This window comes from Rhodnius prolixus, unplaced genomic scaffold, assembly GCF_049639745.1.
Source record: "Rhodnius prolixus isolate KJV_2025 unplaced genomic scaffold, Rpr scaffold_13, whole genome shotgun sequence".
NCBI lineage: Eukaryota > Metazoa > Arthropoda > Insecta > Hemiptera > Reduviidae > Rhodnius > Rhodnius prolixus.
Window position 1 is genome coordinate 14417277 of NW_027411583.1, and position 18825 is coordinate 14436101.

At 38.7% G+C, this 18825-nt stretch overlaps 1 long non-coding RNA gene across 2 annotated transcripts; it reads right to left on the bottom strand.

Moving 5' to 3' along the window:
• Positions 1-1759: 1759 nt before the first annotated feature.
• LOC141448255 (uncharacterized) lies at positions 1760-17760 on the bottom strand. 2 transcript variants are annotated; one of them, XR_012454925.1, is made up of 4 exons: positions 17220-17760; positions 10763-12369; positions 6718-8343; positions 1760-1872 (listed from the first exon to the last, which is right to left on the bottom strand). It is a non-coding gene; the product is annotated as an uncharacterized lncRNA (long non-coding RNA). The 2 variants fall into 2 exon arrangements; XR_012454924.1 differs by lacking the exon at positions 10763-12369.
• Positions 17761-18825: the final 1065 nt, after the last annotated feature.

The following is an 18825-nucleotide window of genomic DNA, read 5'->3' on the forward strand; positions in this document are numbered from 1 at the left end:
GGTTACTCTCTCTCTGGCGCTATTGCAAGGCCCAAGTGATGATGATGTTGAGAGAGGCTGTATTCTAGATGAAGACCAAATGGCACTGCTGTCACGTCATCCCATCCCCAGCGAACTCAATGGTAATAAGTAATACTGTCGGTAAACACTTTATGTCAGAAATATCTTCATTATAAAAGCAGATGGTAACCGGCTAACCAAGAAATCCTTACTTTACAGAAAGAAATAGAATTGGATAGGAGACTAAAGAAGAGAGCGTAGATTCCTTGAGGTTTGATTGGAGCAGAGGGTGGATTTCTTGTTTTCAAGAGGGGAGCCACAGAGGCTTGAAGTACTATGGACTTTCCCCTCGTTGTCATTGCGATATGGTCACAAAGGGTGCCAAAGGCATCATACCAAGACCTGGTGCCTCTTCCTGACTATCTAATTTGTGTAGGGGTCCAGGTTAATCAGGAGTCTGTGGGTTAAGGAGTCTATTTTCCATAACTTCATCTTCTTATAACAAGAATCCTCTTTTATTTTACAAGTTTCAAGTCCTCCTCTAGACTTCAAGTATCTAGTTGGACATGGTGTCATATTCTGGCCCTAAGTAAGAAAAATTCAATGGATGGAAGGGTTCTCCCGCCTGAATTTGACTACAAATATTGTTAAACAATAGTCAACCATCAGTCCTTGGATTCACAGTGGCGTCAGCAAATATCAGAAACGCTGCAGCCATGTTGTTCTACAACTGGCCGATCCTCAGCGTCATCAGCGAAGACAACTTCCTCTGATTCTAGACATTCTCCTAAAACTGCTTCTTGTATTTTTTTTTTTTTGCGTTTATTGTGCTATAATCAGCGCTTTAGCGCTAAAAGTAACAATGATACAATAGAGTAATAAATGATAAGGTAACGTGTGGAGAAGTTACCCCAATGGTAACACTCCAAAACATTATATGGTTAGTCACTCTCTTCACTTGGGAGGAGATCACGAGGCCACTGTCTTTTAAGACATCTTGTCCGGGTTGTCAGGAAGAGTTCTAGATGAAAGATTTTGAGCTAGAGGATTTATATAAGATTGCAGGCTGAAGTAGAGTTTTCTGTATCTTGTTTTCAGTAACTTGGGTGACAAAAGGAATGTTAGGGTCCAGTGTGTACCTATAGTCCAGGTTGGGAGACGTAAAGTGGAGCGTTTACTATAGTTCGAAGTATTTTAGATTGTAGCGATTGAATCCTTTGGAGATTGGAGCGTTTGGTTGAACCCCACAGCTCTATTCCATACGGCCAGATGGGTTTCAAAATAGAAGTATAAATCAGTCTTATGTTGTCCAGAGAGAGTTTTGATCTATCGTCTAAGAGTTTCTTAATTCTTGTAAATGAATTAAAATTCCTCCCTTTATTTGCAGATACAATGTATGAGGGGAACTGGGAATAATAAATAGCTACAATTATTCCTCTCCCCTCTCGAGAGACTTCTTCTTTTTCTCTGAAGGCACAAATACAAAACAACAACAAAAAAAAGATAATTTAAAAAATATCGTCAATAGTAATAACTAATAAAGAAATGTTGCAATCGCAAACGGAACAAAAAACAAAACAAAAGGAATTAATTCGTCATACTGACTCCATTCAAGGATAGAATTGATTGAATTCATTAGAATATTTTTTAATCAAATTGGTAATTGGTTTTTGAGTTGGTGAGATTATGGATCCCTGTTCAGGCCATTCCTTGAGGACCTTGAGCTTGGATAGATAGAATATATTTGAAATAAATACCCAACTTTAACCATTACTTGGTACGTTGTTTGTGAGCTCCAAGGAAATGAGAAGAGCTAGAATCTCTGGCTAGACAACCTCGAGTTCACCAACTACAAATACGAGTACAATTCACCTAAAAATAGACAGACATTAGGAATTAATTATTAACTAATAATACTATCACATTGACACAATGCAACCAAAACATGTACAAACATGAACACTAAAATTATGTTATAATATATATTATACTGACATGTATACTAACACATTTAAACCGACCCGCAGATTAACTTTTACAACTTCAGCTGAAGATGTTACACCACCACAACCCGGAGCACAGCTACGAGAGTCCAGAAATAGTGACTCAGTATTTCCAGCCGGAAGACAATAGGTTAACGCGCTAGTTTTAAATGAAAAGGTTCAGAAAAAAAGGAAAAATGGAAAATCAACCATAGTTCTACCAGAAATTTCTTATTTTCAGTTCCTAATTTGGTGTTACAAAGTTGATGACCTGGCTTTGGTAGTAAGCCGCACTAAGTTCGGACGAGTAGCTGCTGGTAAACTTCGTCGTCAGCCTCCTGCACTGTCTTTTCGCCACTCATTATGTACCCAATCTGTGATGGCCCGCAATTTTTTAAACGGCTTTTCCTGCCAATCTTGGTTTTGATTTACTCAGGTTTAGTTAGGGCAACCAATGTTAATATGGCAGCCATCTCTCCATATTATTGTCAGAGTAACTCAACTTATTTGCAGCAGGATCATTTGTACCGGAAGTAGACTTTCAATAAAGTTATTTTTTATAAACCTTAATTTCAGCTTTTATTAAAAATGTTCTCTCTAAGAATAATTCACCGTCTTCCCTAATTTTCCGGATGGCGAGAAGTTACCACATTCCAGTGAGGTGATTATGGTAGGAAAACCGACGTTTTGGTAGATAAATGAAAACCGATAAAGGGTTTTGATGATTTTGTTCTTCACTACATCGCCATTGCAGGTATCATTACGTTTTAGGATCAGAATGTAAACAGTATTACTCCCTGTGACGGCAAGAGCTGCAGTCACCCTCGGCCCTTATTTTCTGCCTTTTTATTTCCCAGCTAGGGAATGAAATGCAGCTAGTTACAGATGTAGTGGCGGTCCCTGGAATCGGCACTATTCAAGCCCTTCCCTAACAAGTTGGACTTCCATACAAAAAAGGTGATCAAACCTTAGGTTAATAAGAAATTGTCCCTTTTTTTTGTGGAAAATATAAATGTAATTTCCTTTACAGCTACATATACCTGTATCGATATAATATGGGAAAGGTATGTCATGTAATTGATGTTAGGGTGTAGTCAGGGATCCATCTTTTGTAAGAGCTACGAAAATCGTTCGACCAAAACTATCTGCCATTAACTGTTCTCATGGGCTCATTCTACACATTGCATTTATGATAATCTTAACTATGATGTTTATTCTTTTTTCTGGACCAAAATATAATAGAGATTCAATAACGGTAATCACTCCGTTATAGAAGAAGATAGGAGAAGTCAGCCAATTGAGCATCTATCCAGCATCATTTTCTTTGATTTAAGATTAGTATAGTGATCCTTGTGGGTGGTACAATGTGCAGATTGCAAACACAGGACCAAACTGCATTACCATGACATTTAATTGGTTTAAATAGAATTAAATATATATGTGCTTATCTTCAGGCAGAATAAAGATGATCATAAAAGTGTTTTGCAAGAAATGGAGTCAGATGGAGTTGCTGATCTTAGTTTGAGAGAGAGGGCAGATATGGAAACTAACCGAGGGCCACCTGAACAGGAAATAGCACCAACATGATTGATAGAGATGTATCAGCTGTTAACTCACAATTTACTTTTGGTAGTAATATTTCTCTGGGCGCTTTCTTCGATATACTGTGCGGCCCCTTTATGTTAAATTAGCCAAACTCTCAAACTGCATCAACCGGAAATCAAAGACTTGCAGCTTAGGGCTAGAATTTTTCGGCGGAAATATTGTCAGAATGATCCAGAATCAGGCTATCCCATGGGAACAGTCTGCCAAGCTCACCTCTCACCAAACTTTCCCAACAAACGCATCCCAAAGATGTATTAATACATCTGTATCATATTTTATTGCGTAAGCGAATATTCGTAGCACGTTTTTGTGAACAAAATACAAAATATAGAAACCTCTACTCGGTCTGATTGCCGGTTTACCGATTTTCTTAAAAATTGCTACTCTTCTAAAATTACTAGATATCCCTCAAGGAGTGAAACTGCTTCGTGTGCTGAAATGGAATTTTAGAGCCACTCTTTTAACTGGTGTTCCCTGAGGACCTCTAGAAAATACTAAATTTGTGTGGAAAATGTTTCAAGCAGAATTTCCAGGCATTTAAGCGGGGAAATTCAAGGAAAAATCTACTCCCTGCTAAAGGAGGAGGAGTAAAGGACAAACGAACTTCTATCTGCAGGGGGATTTGGCCAGGAATAGGAGCGGCTGTTTGCAGAAAGTAGCTGTTTGCTCCAAGCGGGTAGCTAAGGGTCTGCCACAGAGTGATATCCCTCAGGATTCAGGGCCCAACACAATGAGTAGCTATTATATATTCTGTTTTGACCAAGTTGCGCCTAGTTTCAAAACTAAAGGCGTTTCTATTAGCTGTTTGTAAATAATTTAATTCACACGCGTTCAATATACAATACTTTTGGAGTTTTTGTTTCCAAGTTAGACGGTCCAACTTTCCAACAGCCCAGCTAGTTGGAGCAAGTGTCTAATAATTCAGTTTGGCTCATCAGATATTAACGACATCATTAATGAAAGTGATAAAGAATTGATAGCTGGATATTCGAAATGTTATTTCAAGTAAGTTAGAATACTGAAGTACACCAGCGGGGGAGCGACTCTCGAACATCGACTATTCACAGACCGGGGGGAGTGGCTGCAGCTTACATGAATAGATAAATAAATGAAAACAGAGAACTAAAACAGCTGTTTAAGGAATGTATTTTTGAGTAGGAAATAACCACTTATACCAACTGTATCGTACGAAACCAAACAAAAAAGCAAGACCAATAACTTTACAATGCTACCAACCCCAACTGTGTAAACTAAAACAAGAAATAAAACAACAAAAGAGAAAACTGTATGAAAGTTCTGCGTACATCGGCTCAAAGAAATCGGCCATGAAATAGAATAATTTATCTTCACCTTCATATATCTATAAACGTCCGCTAAACAACAAAAATATATAACATCACTGGGAATATTTTTGGCAATTTACTATTCAAAAAGGAAATCGCCGCCGACTTTTAGTGATAATCACAATCACTTGCGTCTCTGTGAATATTCAAATACTGTGAGAGGAAATTTCAGCAGGTTTTCTTTGTCGAGGCTGAACCGCCGAGAAAACATTGTTCGTCCAACAGCAGGAAAATAGTGCAGTTTAGTGTCGTCAAAGTAACTTTTCTATTATTGCACCCAAACTCCTTTATATGGAGCAAGGCCCCCGATTGCAAAAAAATAAATATTGTCGTCAAAGTTTTATGGAGCCAATGAGGTTTCTTTGTTGTAGTCTGCCACAGAACTATATTTTTGAGGCGATTTGTATACGAATATACATTAGCCATGCGAGTACACTCTCGGTCATAGGCTACAACAGAAGCTACTAAATATTCTTTAACTATAATTTCTACCAAATAAATGACATAAATATCTACTGGAGTAAGGAACGTTTCTAACTAATGCAAATTACTGAATAAAGTAATGTTCCTTAGAAATTTCATACGTGTAAGTATTGTACACGTGGATAAGAGCTGTTAAGTTCACTGATCAAGATCTCTCCAGCAGTCTAACCTCTTCCTCGCTACAAGTCCAGCATCAATAAAGATCCCTGCCAAATGTTTCAAACTAAAGATACAGACCCACTTGATTGTAGTGTTATTCTACTGTAGTATTCTAACTATATCCGGTCTTGATTCGAAACAACAAAAAATCTGTAAAAAATATTATATCCATTGATAATGTGGGTGTTACAATGGTTGGTGAGCCCCCCCAAAAAACAATTTCTATTTGGTGACATTCTTCAGTAAATCAATCAATCAACACCCTCTGCTGTTGCTGAAGAAGGACACCCAAGGCGTTCGGAACATCGAAGCAATAAAGTTCTCTTTCTTTTAAAAATTAAGATTTTTAGGCCTCCCCCATCATTCAACTATTGGCAAACATCTAATTGATTATTCGACCAAAATAGTTTATCCCCCAAAATATCTTGGATATAGTCAGCCGTAAGAAGTACGTCTCTGCAACCAACCTAATTCCCTCATTGGCTAAAAAACCAAATTAAATTTGTTTCTTTAAATTGAATTTACATTGCTGCACCAAGTAGAGGTGGGAGGTGACAATGACAGCTACTACTATGAGAGTCACAAACACTACAATAACTACATCATCTACATAACTAAACAATGTAGCGTAACTAGCCTCTCTAACTTAGCGCAAAAACCAGTCCAGGGGTGCGGCCGCTTAAAGTGGTTGATATTCGCCATTGTATAGTTGAGGCTGGGATGGGAAGAGTGGTTTCATTATAATAAACATTTACTACGCAAAAATCAAATCAATGCATCTGGGATATCTATTGTGTTTGACTGCTTTCACCGCGCCTGACACTTAAGGTGACATTGGAATGGTTACTGGCCCCTTCAGGGTAGTCAGTGCGTTTGTTTGGTCCCTTGAGGAAAGTCAGTGCGTTTGTTTGGCTCATTGAGGAAAGTCAGTGCATTTGTTTGGCCCCTTAAGGAAAGTCAATGCATCTGTTTGGCCTCTTGAGGAAAGTCAGTGCGTTGTTTGGCCTCTTGAGGAAAGTCAGTGCGTTTGTTTGGCCTCTTGAGGAAAGTCAGTGCGTTTGTTTATAATGCGAAACTACACACACGCATACACATACACTAATAATGTTACAAGATCGAGTCAACAAAACACGCCAAATACTTACAAATTCTTGATCAGTCTTTCATTTCCTGTCGTCGCCCAATAGCGCTCCTTCATACACCAATCTTGGGTAGAATTAAGTCACCAGATGCACTCCGTTGAGTGGACTAATGTCTGACGTTAGCAAGTGCTATAATGCCAAACTCATAGCCTTAAGATCTTTAAGAAAAGCCAATGTTGCTTCAAGAAGATTGTCAGAGTTACGCGCAGTCCCCGTGGAGCTGGAGGCTGTACAGTACCCTTAATGTACAGATTTTATTTCTATCGCTGTCAGAATTCATTCCTCGAATTCCACGATCTGACAAAGTCCTTTACTTCATTATAGAACACCTATTGTAATGAAGAAAACTGACTTTGCAATCACAGTTCACTGCAGCTTTCTGAAACTTGTATTTCCTCCTCATATTAATTACCAGTACTGCAGCATTCCCTCACAGTAATTAGCAATTAGCATCCCTCAGCCGTAAGCACCTTTTTATAAATCAGATCTTCACTTCCTTTGGTTTTTCTGAGAACACATCCTCTCTGAGTATTCCCACCTGGATAATCCTGGAAAGTTGTAAGTCGTGTGAGTGTTCACACCAGACTTTATCTGTCTTAAAGCAATCCCGTAAATCTCCCAAAGGGCTCAGCAGACAAACTGTGCGGTGCCACTCTGGAGACAGAACTTATTTTATAATGTAATTAAACGCAATCTTATTTCTCCTTAACTCAATTAGTTGCCTGCGAGTTTGATAAAGTGGATACTTAGCTGGATGATTAGAGCTGGCCTTGAATAATTACTGCCAATAATTAGATGGTTCACCTAATCACTCGGTAATGAAGAGTGAAGGTGATAACGTTATCAACACTGTAATGCTTCATTAGGACCGACCAATCATTATCTCCGAACACTATATTCTTCTTCCCCTCCTTCTTCTCCATTAGTTAAACTTAGTGTGCAGGTTATGTGGTGGTTATAGTTCGGCAGGAAGATCCTTCAGGTTATGAATTTTGGTCTAAGGGTTCGAATATATCGAGAGTGAAAGGTAGAATAAATTACTTGAATGTTTATTAATTATTTACATCACAAAACAGCTGCAAATCCCAAATACTTGAAGACAAATCGAGTTAATTACAAGTAACCAAAATTAGAGAAACTGCTGTCACGAGTGGTTATTACATTAAAGGAACTAATTTTATTTTATTTAATTTTTTATAAAAATTTACTCTTATTACCTGATCAAGGTCAAAGTGTCCAGCTTTCTGGCACTGGATTTCCCAGCTTCTGCAGCACTTGTCTACTCCTTGCATGTGAGCTGGAGGAATGTTAGACATTCCAACATGTCAGTGTCTGATAGGTGGTTCATGGAATTTTACGTTAGTTGAGATTCTGGCACCTCTATCCTCGCAATTTGGAATATTGCAATCTAAACACAAATCATACCTCCTCCGAAAGTTCTCAATAGAATCCAAAATTATCTCGTCGTCATTGAACTGCCTTAAATACTTGAGAATAAAGTCATTTTCATATTTCTAATCTTTGTAGTTCGCCTTCTGGGTGCGGATTCCAAATATTGGAGGCTTGCTTTAGTTTCGACATGACTCAGTCCGTAATAACTGGATCCCACTCCTTCCAATCTTGCAGCCTCTGCAATAAATATCGAATATTCAATCAATCGAGGCTATGCTAATGTGCAACGAATGAATTTAGAGACAATGAATTTAAGAAAGATAGCGAGTGAGATATCCAATGGTGGTTTTATAGAATAGTCTGGTTTAGTGTACCCACATACAAAGTCCAACTCGAAATCTGAGAAAGAGATTCTGTACGCTGCTCCTTTGTCACTTACTCCTCTCCGATAAAGAATAGAGTGATGGAAGCGAGGACAACAAGGCGACTCCACTGGAGTAAGAGAGCGTCTACCTCCTGAGGGAGCAGTGTCTGCCTTCCGCACTGTTCCTGCTGGGTTTGTTGATATCCTTACCCTACGTGTACAGGTTCGTTCCCTGTAATGCCCCATTTCCGCTAAAATTTCGAGAAACCGGAAGTACCCCTTTACTGAATACCTATTTTTATTCATATTTTCGAAATGGTCCCAAAATTGTCCCTAAAGTTCGCATATCGAGTGCACACATGGAGATTTGTGACTTTTATTTTAATCAACCATTTTTCTATGAAAATTCTTGTGAAGGGATTGTAAGCCATTAAGTCCACTTCCGTCGGAATTTAAAACTAATGTGTTTCAAAACTGAAGTTTACAAGAAATGAGAATTTATTAGAACTTGGAGAACTGTAATAAGAGAACGTCGTAAAATTGCCTATTTCCGTTTTTACAGAATTCTTTCTTCTATTAATTAAAATTTCCTCTCTTCTAACGGCAAATTTTAAAAAAGACTTTTCCATATCTTTGTAATAAATAAAGGAGGTGAAGAAAAAAAAAATAGAAAAATGAAATATGAACATTAAAATAGGAGTCAAAAAGAAAGCTATGCTCGCGTGTTAGACATACATAAAACTGGGACGGATTGTGTAGCTCAAAATATGATTAAACATTTTTTGGTGTGTTTTCATTCGTTTAGAAATAGAAAGCATTAAGTAAGGCAGGATGTAAAGTCTCTAAGAGCGAAGTTAGGGTGCCCCCCACACGGAGGGAGTAATTCCCCCTCTAAGGGAGGTTGTCTGTGACAAGGCCTCTGAGGGAATGGATATCCCATTTTGCATAATATAGCCGTGGGGTGAGTAGGAAGGCTGTCCGCTTATTGGCGGTCGCCATGACAACACACCCTCACAAACAGTCCGCCCACTGCCTTCTGAATTTTATATAAATGTGTATACAACATAATCTGTTCAATAATTCCCGCCCAAACAGAAGGAAATAAAAGCGGGACAAAGAGAGAAACAGGAGCAACCTTTGTTCGCGATATACGCTGCTTTTTAGTTATTAGAGTTAACCTTTTGAATCAACATAATCGATTTATCGCTCTAATCGACCATAATTGCGATTGCTAACTTAAAGTAACAGAGGCCCTGAAACTAATAATTAAAAAAATAATGTGGAGTGGAATTCGCAGCTTTCCTTCGGGACTCTTCTCCCGATGAGGTGACCTGCAGATCAGGTAATATGCACGTACGATCAGGTTGGTGCCGTCTGGAGGTCTCACTGTTTTCTTGAGTTTTATTATTGAAAATAATTTGTCTACATATAATGGGTTATACTGCGTGTACACGGAGGAACTTCGGGAGGTGATTCTGGGCATCATTTGCAACAAAAAATTCCATATAAACTGTGGCTCGATTCTTCTCCGTTTTATAGATATTTTTAATTTTATGTTTTTTCAAGGTATTACTACTTTTTAGCAAACAGTTGCCTATATTTCTCAAACTACTAAAGCTACAGCAATTTCAATAAGCTCATTAGAAAGAAGGTTGAATTTCATTTTAAATAAGCTAATTTATATTTCAAAATAATGAAATCAAGTGTTTCACTTTGTGGCCCAAACATAAGAAATAGCAAGTTTCTATTTTTTTCCAAAAACTTTGACTTCATTTTTCTCAAAATATTATATAAGTTTAAAACGTACACTCTTCATGAAAAACATCTACATACAAACATCTTTCGAAAGGTATACCATGGATAGGGGTTATTTTTAAAATTGTTGCAGAAATTGCTTATTAATTACAAAAAATAGGCATCGGCAATGTGAAAGGAATTCACCTACCATAAGATTATAATTGATCCGAAACATCAAATCCAGTACCATTTTCTACAAAAGTGTAATTTAATAATTAATTAATTTAAGAACTGTATTCTATGAATATAAAATTTACATAATAAATAATATAATAAAATAAAAAGAAGAAAATGGTATATGAGTTTAAATGAGTGTTAGGTACCAATTTCGAAAGAAAGGATTTTCGTTTAACGAGTTTAGATCTGTGTGTTATTCTTTAGTTAATTAGAAAGATATGCTAAATATGTGAATAAATCACAGATTTCCTTGAACTACACAATAAACTTTTGGAATTAACAGGTTGTGAAGAGCTAATGGTTAAGCCGAGAACTTACTTATCGCTCTAATCTAGTGCAGCATGTACTGTGTCTTCAAAGGTGCCTCCTCTGGCTGGCAAGCACATCAGCATTCTCAAATGGCCTCTGTATCTGATCTGGTGGAATGGCTCTGCAGGCCTCAGATATTCTTCTGCTCATCTGATCTCATGCCAGGGACTCCGCTAGTTTTTTTCTTATGTAGAGTATTAAAAAAATAAGGTTTATGCGCGCCCATGACATCAGAGACAGTCGTGGGACCTGATCGAGAGGGAAGTAGAAAGGAAATCGATGTATCGTTCTGGTCCAAACATTCATCAGTATTCATCCCTGGTGGCACCCTTAGACTCTATTTTATCTTCTATTTCCCTCTATTTTTTCACTCTAAAGCCGGGGATGCAGCAATTTTTTCCTCTACTATAAACTTACATAGGAAGATTACATTTTAAAAGCTGTTGGGGATCTATCAAGTGTACAAACACGTCGGGGCATGATCAAACAGTGTAGCCAACTTAGCCTCTAGTCCACATCCCCAGAACTGTTTAAGGTTAGCTCACTGTTCGAAATATTCCCTGGCCCATTAACTCGACTGTGGTATTAATGGAATACGTGATAAAGAAATATATTCTGAAACAGGACATTAATTTAAATAAGAGCCATCCAGGGATGGGTCTTGAGCCAGCTGTAGCAGACCAGTAATTTGTTGCTTCTTTTTAAGTTATTCTGCGCCAGCCTAGTGAAGAGCGAGCCATCTCAATATCCGGCATTAAAGGAACGTCTGGCTAGATGTTCACGATGGCTGATTATTATCATGACGAGGTAGAGCTGTTTGATTGCGGTGTCTTCTACCAACACGCTGTGACGCTGTAGGCAAATTATATTAGTTATGTGCGTACTGAGTCGAATCCGAGTTCTTTTGATGGGTTTAGGCGGGAGGAGGGTTTGTTCTGAAATATTATTTCATTTAGAATGGAATACAATCTTTCTTAATGAGATTGCCACTGAGGATATGTTCATAAGATAAGTTTGGCAACGTGATTTCTTTAAACTATGAAGAAAACAGCTATTATAATGGTCAGGCATCGGTCGGCTGCAACACTGAGAAAGAGGTGCAGGCCAGGATATTCAGCGCTAATCCAAGAAGTGATTACTCTGTAAGTCCACGAAAAGTGGCTTATCAGACATGCGAAAGGCGTTACATTTTGCTGCTGGGATTATAAAAAAGGATAATCAGTTCTAAGTCCTACCATTGAGACTGTCTGGATGGGTATTGTAGATACATTGTCTGGGATTCAGGACAAAGCATTCTATGCGGCAGACTGGCCAACAAAGCGTTGGAACTACACAAATAGGCGTAGGGATTATTGGAGAAAAAAACTCGGGTCAAAGGCGAAAAGTTGTTGAATTATTAGCAACTTGCGTAGTATTACGCCATCAAGTATTCCACACTCCGGAATTAGCTCAGGGTAACAATAGCATGGGAATCCGAAAAGATCTCAGCTTTGCGCTTTTCTGCGTGAGCCTGGTCATCCTTGACCCTACCTCGATGTCAAATACATCTTGGAACCGACAGATATCCTTCCTTCAAAAAAGACCTCTGCAGAAGAGAACAGCTCCTGCCATTTCTTCTGCAATAAACATTTTAATATTATATTAGCAAAAAGTATTGGGTAACTAAATTGGACAGTAAAAGGGTCTGGAACATTTAAAAAATAAGAGTGAAAATGAATTAAAATTATTAAATGATATTGATTTTTATAAAATTTCCAAAAACCCAATGTATTTTTCTTCGTTTTTAATATCTTATGTAAGAATTATTGATGAAAACATTGTTCTAAGGCGAAGTTAAAGTGCTTAGAAGCGCGAATAGCGTTGAGACTCAGTTCGGAATGGAGGAGAATATGAGAAACCAAAGTTAGCTGCTCGCTGGTTTTGAACCCTAATCCTTTAACCAACCCTTCAATTCAACCTTTTAAACTGAAAGTATCGATCAGGAGATTATAGAATTTTATGCATTTACTGTCAGTATGAAAACAAGACAACATTAAGGCAGATAGCTGTCAATAAAGTGGATAGATTTAAAGGCTATAAAGTTGATTGTGGGTATTATGGGGAGATAACAACACAGAGAGTGTAGTTGGGGAGATAACAACAGAGAGTGTAGTTGGCGGCCAGAACTTTCTGCGCGGACTGTACACGGGGTTAAAGTTGAATCTGGCTGAGCTCGCTGATTGGTTGACTTGAGTGGGCGGGCGCCCACACCAGCAGAGTGTATACCCCTCATCAACGAGCTTCATCGGTCTGCATGTACGTGTGCCGCATGGACACGAACCATATGTGTATTATACGAGTATTTCTCCAGCCAAGCCTTCAAATTGCCAACATAATGTATTTATTGCTTCCTTCCTATTGCATAAATAATATTCTTTCACTGGTCAAGTCTGTGTATTCCATTAATTACTCTACAAAATGGAGTCCCAACCAATGTTCCAACCCTGCTAATATATTTATTAGCTAAATTATACAATTCGAATAATTGCATTAATGGCCATTTTAATGTTGTGGCTTGTTTATACTTGGACGAAAACAAAAACTAAAAAATACATTTTTTATGAAAGTAGCGCCTCATGCGATTGTCTCGGCCTCGAGCCCAGGTGCGCCCCTGGGAATAGACCCCACTGCCTTCCCGGGACATTGCTGAAATATTTAACATCTAGATCTAATCGGCATTGGAACTTTAAAGAGAGTTCATGGGGGGGTCGCCAAAATCTGTAAAAATTGAAAAATTGACTCAGTGAACTGGTACTTCCGGATGAGAGATCTAGACCGGAACCTTATCGTAGCGAAATATTCGAAGTTGTGTATTTCCTTTTTAGGACACAGTGAATAACTGTGAATACACGCACACGAATTATCTAAAAAAAATTGCTTTATTCAAACTCAGGGACCTTAAACTCATATTTCCTATGAACATACTTTCTCCTTAAATCAAAGAAAGAAATTCTGCAGGAAGTGAGACAAATGAACAAAGGTGTACCAAAGTGGCCGGAATAAATAACTTAAAGTATTGTCGAGTTAGCAATGCCTACGAAGTAGAAGTGATTTCATTGTGCCATTCGCTTGATCCCTTCCTTGTAGACTTTTTGACATCTTCACGAAGTAATCATTCGATATGTAGTTAACAAGGCTTCTACTTAATGTAATCAACTTATGTTGTGACAGCTGATTTAATATTTGAGCAGTTCAGATAAGTATGTAGATATTACCTTTGTAGTCCTACCTGGAAAATAGTTTTCACTATAAACAATGAAACGTCAACACAGTTTTATGAATTTAATGGTTGAATAGTATCTGCTTGTTTATCCCTAACAATAAATAAAAAAATTGAGGTTGAATTTGTGGTCGTACCTGCATAGATAGGAAAGCATTAGAAGCGTGCCTAGTTTGGAGTTAGGTGATTGGCGATTGAGGCTGCATAAATGAAGAATGCCACAGATCTGGCACAAAGACTCAATGAACAAGAGATAGCTTTGGTCCAGATGGGAGCTCCATTGGTCAATTGCTGTCCAAAATCAACGCGAAAAGGATTTCCTGTCAATATTTGGACCGAATTACAAAGAATCCCACGAGTTTGTGCGCGAGAAAACTACATCCAGAGAATAGATCACAATCTATAGATAAATCTGTAGATGAATAACAAACGGAGCCAGAGGATTTCTCCGTACACTCCACTTTGTACATGTTCTTTACCTTTAATGAAGATCTCTAAAATTAGAGATTCTATTTGTCTGAAGGAATGTAGGAAATCTTATATTTTAGCAACTTCCGAATGGAAAACATAGATATTTATCGCTGATGTAGCAACGATTCCTCGTTTTTTACAATTAAACACTTGACCGGCCAAGTAATGTGCCGTCATAGAGTGCGAATTATGTGAGCGGTCTGTTCTAGAAGTTAGAGAAATGTCGGATGAGAATACGAGTTGAAAGAAAAATCTAAAGCGAGGGGCGAGCGGCAGTCTGAGGGCCGACATGTCGCAGTAGGAGGATCTTCCCAGTCTGTATCCTCTCCGCCAGCAGACCCTGAGTTCGATGGAACAATGCCGTCCTGGCTCCTCTCATTCCAAACCATTACATTCCCTCCACTAGATGCAGGATCTGCCGCGCACCAAGCCAGTAGTAAATCCTCCAACATCCTAACCAACTCATGTGAAAACTTCTTTTTGAACAATTAGACAGAATAATTGTGATTCGACTGGCGTAGCCGCCCCTTCTGGTCCCTCCTGTAGTCTCCCCGCTGGAGGGTTGGCACCCCTCTATACTCTTCCACCCCCCGCCCGCCTGATACTGAATCGTTCGCTCTTTTTCCCCGTTCCCCCCTGACTTCTTTTCTTTATCTTTGTTAGGCGTACATCATTGAGAAGACAGATAGGGATAGACGACCTTTTTACTCTGCTATTCTTCAGGGTACGCTGTTCCCCCTCTAGAGAAGGCAGAAAATATCAGACTCTTTTTTATTTTATCCGCTGAAACACTCTGCGACTAATGTGCGCACTGTTTGAACAGCGAACATCTTCCACTTCATTTAAAATTTTTCCGGAACGTACCTCTCTCTCTCCCTACCTTAATTGATCCAGCAATCAAATTGGGGTCACTTTTTTGTTCCCAATTCTAAACTAGTTTTGAGCTAATAAAGAAAGTATGCAGTCAAACGCGACTGCGCATTCAAGTCCAACACGGATCTGGTTAACTTTCTAGAATGCAGAAGCTGATGGAGAGGTTGGAAGGCGAAAGTCTCCACGAATGAGTATTTCGCAGCAAGCTCGAATTCGGCAGTAGGCAGCCCATCTTTGCAGCTTCACATTTAAAATACCATCAATACAGAAATGCCAACTCTCACGACCTACACCTAATTTAACTTCGGGCCAAACATTTCCCTTCCAACTCCTAATTTATTGGACATATTTAATTCTTAGAAACGTTGTTAAGTTTGAAATAAAACATGTACATTGCACTGAGAGAACATTTACTCCAAACTCATTCCCTCAATTGTCTTACAAAAATGATTCAACTAAAAGTTACCTAATATGTAATGTGAGCACGAAGTTCAAAGACGCTTATAAGAAACATTTTCTGCAAAAAATAAAATCGATTTAGTTATCTGATACTTTCGATCTCAGAATTTGAACACGCATAAGCTTCCTGAAATGTCCGTACAGCTTCACCGTCAGTAAGTGATGGAGCAGACCTCTTGAATAGCTTTCCCAACTTTGCACAACTTCTCTTCAGCGCTGAACGGCCCAAATAGAAGAATTTTAGGAAAACACGATGTTACAGTTTCTCGATTAAAAGGAAATACTTAATAAACGGCTAATTAACCGAGCGGAACGATTCGACAACGTTCCAGTTGGCCTTAGTTTTGGCCATACAATGGCGAATAGTGTACCAACTAACTAAAATAAAATTTGTTGAGAACTACTTTGCCGTTGTGTATGTAGAGAGGGAAATACCGCAATAAACCTCTCTCTTTCTCACACACTATGGATTTCCTTTTATTTATGGAATCATAAGGTCTTGTGTTTCCGACGGAACTTAACTTCGAAATTTGGCCACGATCGCAGTTCCAGCGGTTCTGGCATGTAAGAAGTACTTATATTAGATTAATTAAAAGAAGTTAATTGCGAGAAAAAGGGGCATATCCGGCTGAGTGTCCCGAGTGAATCAGTTGGAGACCCGACATTCCGGGCTCCATATCCTGTTCACAATTCATTCATATTCATTTTACGTTTCGTGCTCGTTAATTAGTGGGGTTGTAATTTGTTTCTTATGTTTCATAGTTATCAAAGTCGCTTTTCCACGGGATCGTCAGCGAATAATCAGCTGCTCCACTGCACTCTAAGAAAACTGAAAGTGGCAGACAGTGAAAACTGTTTTCCCTTAGGTGCTTCAAAGTGGCCATTTCAGGGTAATAGGCGATCTCATCCCACTATACATACTACTAATAGGAATCAGCTGTGTTTCCTACATTCCCAATCGTAAGAAAAACAGCGAAGGGGAAGCTAGATCTAACCTGAAACATGTTGGGGTGGCGAGGGGATCAGCCCGAGAATTCCCCATCTTTCTAGACAGGAAGTTCCTTCAAATAACTTTGTTCATTCAAACTGATATTTCCGGTAAAAATTCAACTTAGAAAAAGTGACAGATTCGCCATACTTCCGCTTCATAGTGTAGTAAGAGAAAGTAAAAACTGACGTCACGATGACGTAAAGCAACTGGAAGGTCATGTGAGCAAGGTTGCAAACATGTGTGAGTCACATTTGCGTCGAGCGCGAAGCGGGGACTCACAAGTACAGACAGGTAGACATTAATTGGACTGTTAATTGAGTCGTTAATGTGGATATAGTTCTCGATAAGGTAACTAGAAATAGGAAGTAATGCTAAATTTGTCAAACAAATAGAAAAGAACGAGTATTACTTACGACTCTTGCCTAAGGTGGTTGCTCGGAATCCAAGGTGGAAAAGAAACTAAAATTCTGTGGCCAATGATGAGGGTTTGTAGAAAGGGTAGTCAGGGTTGTGAATGGCTCACTGGAACTGAATGACTCTGAAGTGAACACAGTGCAGCGTGGCAGAACAACGTAGCCGGCCGCAAGGCTAAACACGAGTGACATTGTGCGCCGAGTATAAAGAACGATTTAGGTAATTCTAGCGGTCGGGAATTCACTCTCTCTCCTCTGCGGCGAGTAATTTGGCTGGAGCGTCATTACGCCCCCTGAGAGCGCAATTTGGAGTCATCAGGTCTCCGTGCTAAGGGCGTTCACTACCACTCTCTACAGCAGAGAAGACGACACCACCTTTTATATCTATGTAATAATTGTAATTGTGTCTGTGTTGCGTATTATAAGTGAATTTCACTACAGTGTGCGTGCATGTAGGTACATCAAGTCACCACCTGCAATATGATGTGCAACACCCTTACGCAGACAGACAAACTGCCGGATTTCCGGTCTGTGTGTAGCTCTGTCAACATCCACCTACATCTGTATGATTACAAAGCTGGCCTACATCCTCCATTAAGAATATGACTCGGCAATACCATCTTATTTCACGATCAATCCAATCAATAGAAATGATCTGGAGAAAAAAATTAAAACGCCCCTCTCCAAAAATATGGAAACATCTAGTCACTCACACGATTTAACTTTATCACGCATTTGTCTTCGAAAATACACAATTTATATGAGTGCAGCTCTAACAGTACACCGGAAATTAATGGAAACTACAATATACTGGGCTGTGGCGCTTGAAGGCAAGGTTCCGCCAAGGAATTGTTACCCCAAATGATATTTTAATTTAGTAGAAATAATACAAGTTCACCTTCTATTGTCCATAATCCTCTAATATATGAGGTTACAACTGGCAAACTCTTCTGAACAAAAGAAAAACAACAGAAGGTCTAAGTTTGTTGTCTAATTTTCACTGCTTAATTAGGTATTCGACACAAGCTGTACACAAAATTGTTGTCTATCAAGTTCGATAAACAATAAATTCTTGCATGATCAATGGTGCCAAGCTAAATTATTTCCACAACAATATAATCGAAACAATGGATGAACAATCGAACATTTCCAAATGAAACAACCAAATGTATCCACCACGTTCGTCTGAACCAGAAAGAAATTATAAGGTAAGTATTCTGAAAGGGAAAGAGTGGCGAACAAAGTAAGCAATCGATTTCGATTTAATGTCAGTAATTAGGAAGCAAGCCAATTGGTTGTAACTCTTTAAAGATGTAACTCAAAGAGGACAAAAGATGAAAGGTGGACCAATTAGTGCAGATGTGCTGTTAGCGTTAGAAACTATCGTCAACAGGCCGCTGCGAGGAGGATTTGCCACTAATTGACGTAACTACTGAAATATTAGGCTATTTAAAGCCTTTTTTTCGTGAGATCTAAAATATGGTTGACTGGATGGGGCGCTATTTGTTTGCAGGAACAAAACAATGGAAGATTGGAAGAGAAACTATTTCATTCTAATTCTGTGTTACATTGGCAACAATGATCAGTCGAACAGTTGGTCTTTGGT